The following is a 4,809-nucleotide window of genomic DNA, read 5'->3' as shown; positions in this document are numbered from 1 at the left end:
AAATAAATATAAAAAAAAAGCACTCTCAAAAAAAAAAAAAAAAAGAAAGAAAAGAAAATTACTTAATTTTTAAAAACCCATGGGGCCAGAGAGATAGCTCAGCAGACTAAAGTGCCTGCTTAGGCAAGCTTAGGCAAGTGCAGGGACCATGGTTCAATCCCCAGCACCATAAGCCAAACCACCCCACCCCCAGGGTGGGCTGAGCTGGCCACAGAAAAATACTATGTTTACTTCTTAAATGTTCTGTAATACTGGGGATTAAAACTAGAAGCTCACATATGATTAGCTAAGTGTTCTACCACTGAAACCTAGTTTCTTGTTTGCTTTCATTTTTGTTTTTGTGTTGTTTTGTTTTGTTTGAGTCAGGGGCTCACTAAGTTACTGCCTGGCCAGGAAGCTGTGATACTCCCATCTGAGCCTGCCTCCTGAGGAGGTGGGATTACAGACATGCACCACCCTCCTCAGCCAACACACATATATTATCTCATGGTTTCCATGGGGAGCCTGGGCACTTTGGCTTCAGCGTCCCTGCTTCATAAGACTGCAGCCAAGGTGTCAGCAAGGCTAGGCATCCCATCCCAGCCTCAATCGGAGAAGGCTCTACTTTGAGTTCACAGAGTCATTGGCAAAATTTCAGCTCCTAGAGGCCTGATGGCTGAGATGTCACAGTCCTTGGCCAGCAGTCACCCTCAATGCCTTGCCCTTCTAGCATGGCAACTTGCTTGCATCCAAACCACTGAAGTCACAGCCTTAGGTAACCTGATCGCGGAAGTGACCTGACTGCCTGTTCTCCTCACTAGAGTCAACCAGGGCCCCACCCACAGCTCAAGAGGGTAAATGACATGAAGGCATAAATACCAGGAGGCAGACATTACTGGGAGACTTTTTGGAAGTTGCCCACCACATTGTTTTATTCTAAAACTTTCTCTGCATTTTCCGTCACATCAGGCTTACTCTATAGGTAAGACCACGGATTTCATTTTTGGCCAGAGGCTGAAGGAGAATTTTAGGAACAACCTACCCACTGTAGGCAGAGGACATAGATACCCATTTAGCCGCCGTGACCCATAATACCTGTCTCCTCAGTCCTAGTATTCATGAATTTATCCAAAAATTGGATTATATTTTATAGCATGGTCTGAGCATGAAACCAGATCCCAGTTCTGTTTTCTTCTGTCCTTGGGAAATAGATTGGCTTTTTCTCTTTTCAGAAACTATATTTCTAGCTCCAAGGAGAAATCTTGAGTTCTGGGGACAGTGAAGGCTTCATTGTCCTAGCCCAGGAAATGGAAGATCTGCTTCTCAGCAGAGCCACCTCAGTTTCCCTGTAGGGAAAGTCAGGGTGTTGGGCAAGATGATCACTGAGCAAGGCAATCCTGTTCTAACATGTTGAGGGCAAAACTGAACTGGCATACCCTAGAGCTACGCTATTTCCTATGGTAGCCACTGGCTGCATGTAGCTGCTCAGCACATGAACCACAGTCCATCCAAACTGAGATTTGCAGGGCTGGCTGCATAGCTCAGTGGATTAAAGCCCCTGCTTAGGCAGATACAGGGACTGGGGTTCGATCCCTGGCATCTGTGCCAGCCCTGCCTCCAGGGTGTGCTGAGACAGTAACTAAGACTGGGTGTGGTGCTGCATACCTCTAATCCCAGCACTTGGGAGGCTGAAAACAGAAGGATCACTTTGAGCCCAATCTATATAGTGAGACCCTGTAGGCCCTGTACAAAAAAAAAAAAAACAAAAAAACCAAAAAACCAAAAATCCGAGATTTGCTATATCTAGGTGGGTAGGCAGAAATCTAAACTGATGCCAGTGACCCGCACCTCTCTATACAATCTCTTCCTTAAGTAGGAAGAATTCCATAAATGTGTTTTACCACATGAAGGAGGCTGCTGTGGTGGGCATAATTAGGTGGGCTTTTAGAAAGAGATGTTTTTCTTTGGCTGATTATAAAAAAGGAAGTCAGCACTCTGGCTTCCCTGAAAGCAAGCATCCATCTATGTCATGAACTGTCAAGGGAACCCTGTCACAAGGCAAGGAAGTGCAAGTGCTTTCTAGGATCTGCCCCTGGTGAACAGCAGACAGCAACAAAAAGAGACCTCAGTCCTACACAACAAGGAGTTGAATTCTGCCAACAAAATATGAGCTTGGATGATAGTCCCAATCTCTAGGGCAAAACTTCAACCCTAGCCAACATCTCAGCCCTAGCTTGGTGAGACCCTCACTAGGAAAAAATCTAGCCATGCTGTGCCCAGACTTCTGACCTAGTGAGATAATAACTCTGTATTGTTCGAAGCTGTACCACTGTGACAATTTTTTTTTTAAAAAAAAAAAAGGGGGGCAGAGGTGGCTGGGGAGATAGCTCAGTAGAACAAGCGCTTCCCTGGCAAGTACAAGGGACTGAGTTCAATCCCCAGTTCTACAAAAACAAACAAACAAATAAAAAAGAAAACAACTAGAGGCCAATGAGATAGCTCAGTGGGCTAAAGCATCTGCTTAGGCAAGCACAGGGATCACAGTTAGATCCTGGGCACCACACGCTGTGCCAGCCCCACCCCAGGGCTGGCTGAGCTGTCCACCAAAAAAAAAAAAACAAAACAAAACAAAACAGAAAACTAGTGTATTGAATTTCATAAGCTTAGTATAAAAATAAATATGTAAATACCTCATTAATGGTCTATGGTTTCATGTTCAAATTAAACATTTTAGATATATTGAGTTGTTAAATTGTTATTGTTTCATTTTACTTTTGTAAAAATATTGCTGTGCTAGGAAATTTCTAATCACATAGATCTATTGACCTAATTATATTTATATCTATTGGACAGTGCAGGCATAGGGGACTGCAAGTCAACCTCTGACTCTGTGCCTACCACTGTACCACCAGTGCCACACAGCCAGCCACATGACTGTAGGCAGTCACAGTTCTCAAATGTTACCTCACCTGTCTCACAGATACATCCCCAGTAATACGGGGCCCTGTACTTTACCCAAAGTAGGTGCTCCACCATGGCTGGTAACTGCTTTCTAGTCAAGACATGATTTGTGAAGTCAGCCAGTCCAGGTTCCGGTCTTCAGCACTTTCTCCCCAACCTGCACACAGCTGCCACTTAAAAGCTTGCAGGATCACAGTGCTTAAGAAATTCTTTCTCCCAAGCCCTCACCACTCTCTTGGAGGTGGGAATCGGAGCTCCAAGGGCAGGGGAAGAGACTCAGGGGCTCAGCAGAGCCAGACTTGAGGGTGCTCAGGCCCTCCCTCCCTAGCTCCTAGATTCAGATCCCTGCAGTCAGAGCAAGTGCCTAGGCTTGGCATGTAAAACACAGAACACAGAGCCTATTCCCCACACGGTGGTCGCACCATGGAGGTCGCTGGAAAGACTGAGATTCTGAAACCCTGCTTGATGTATATTAAACACTCAACTAAGCAAACCATTAATACCTGTCCTGGGCCACAGGATGAAGCCCCTCTCTAGAAAGGCTCCCGTTTCCTTAAATGACCCATCCCTCTCAGGTCCCTGAATTGAGGGGGAAAGCCGGCTGCTGGGCCTTCCCCAGACATCTCCACTCCCCCACCGGAGTCAGGAATAGAAACCACCGCCTCCGGCAGTCCGCAGCCTCCCTCCCTTCCCCGGCAGCGATCGATGCGGCCTCAGCGGTGAGGGACAGAGGAACACAAGGAAGGCGGGGGCGCGGGGCCTCCGGCAGCAGCGAGGTGCGGTAGGGCCAAGGGGCAGACAAGCTCAGCGTTTCCCCAGGCTCAGCGCCTTTGGGGACAGAGGCAGGAGCCGTGCGCCCAGGAGGAGCCCAGGCAGGTAAGGGGCCCCCCTACTGGAGAGGTGTGGCCGGGCTGTGAGAGCAGGAGGTGGGGTCTTCTGGGTTCCAGGTGCCTTCCCCCCACCCCCAGCAGACAGCCCAGGAAGCAAGGTGGGGTGGCTGCGCTTTGAGGACACTGGGGTTGGTCCTTGTCCATCTGTAAAATGGGACTAGAAAACTTTGAATGAGATTAGGGTTTACACCATCAGGAATGGATCCTGTATGGAGCTCACCAAAGTAACCAGCAGGTAGCAGGTGCTCAAAATAAGTGTCAGGAAAGGCTTGCTATAGAAAGCCTACTTTGTAATCTTCCTTGGGGTATGGACTAGCTGCTTGACTTTGAGCAAGTTGCTCTTTCTTACTGATGTTCAAATTCTTGTCGGGAAATATTTGTTGAATTAATTAATACATTTCGTGGAGCAGGAAAGCGAGTTCCAGACAGGTGAAGGGACTGGCTGGAGATTGTGCTTCTGATGGGTGATGGAAGTGGATTAGAAACTATCATTCAGAGTCAGACGCGGGGGGAGGGTACAGCTGCATCACACACATTTCCCGGGTGCCCGGTTAGTCACGTGCCAAGGACTTACACTGCCAGTAAATACCAGGCATCATTTAATCCTCGTAGATGCTCCTGGAAGGTACAATGTTATCTGGTCTGCGGAGGGTGAATCTGAAGCTCGGAGGAGACTACGGATCCACTCAAGGTCAACAGCTAGTGAGTGGCAGACTGGAGTGCAACTCGGGTCTGACCACAGGGAAAACAACCAATTAACATTAACTGATCACCCATTGGGTTCCACAGGTTTTGCACACATACTCATGATAACACTTTATCCAGAGTGCCATTAGCCCCATTCTAAAGATAAGTGAGTTAAGCCCAGAGTAAGGGAATGGCCTGGGGATGCACAAGTCAGAGAGGCAGGCATGGAGTCCCAACCCACTGAACACCAAGCTTAGTTTATTTGTTTTTTTTTTTTTTTTTTTTTTTTTTT

This window comes from Octodon degus, unplaced genomic scaffold, assembly GCF_000260255.1.
Source record: "Octodon degus isolate 3935 unplaced genomic scaffold, OctDeg1.0 scaffold00037, whole genome shotgun sequence".
Lineage (NCBI taxonomy): Eukaryota > Metazoa > Chordata > Mammalia > Rodentia > Octodontidae > Octodon > Octodon degus.
This window is presented reverse-complemented; position numbering follows the sequence as displayed.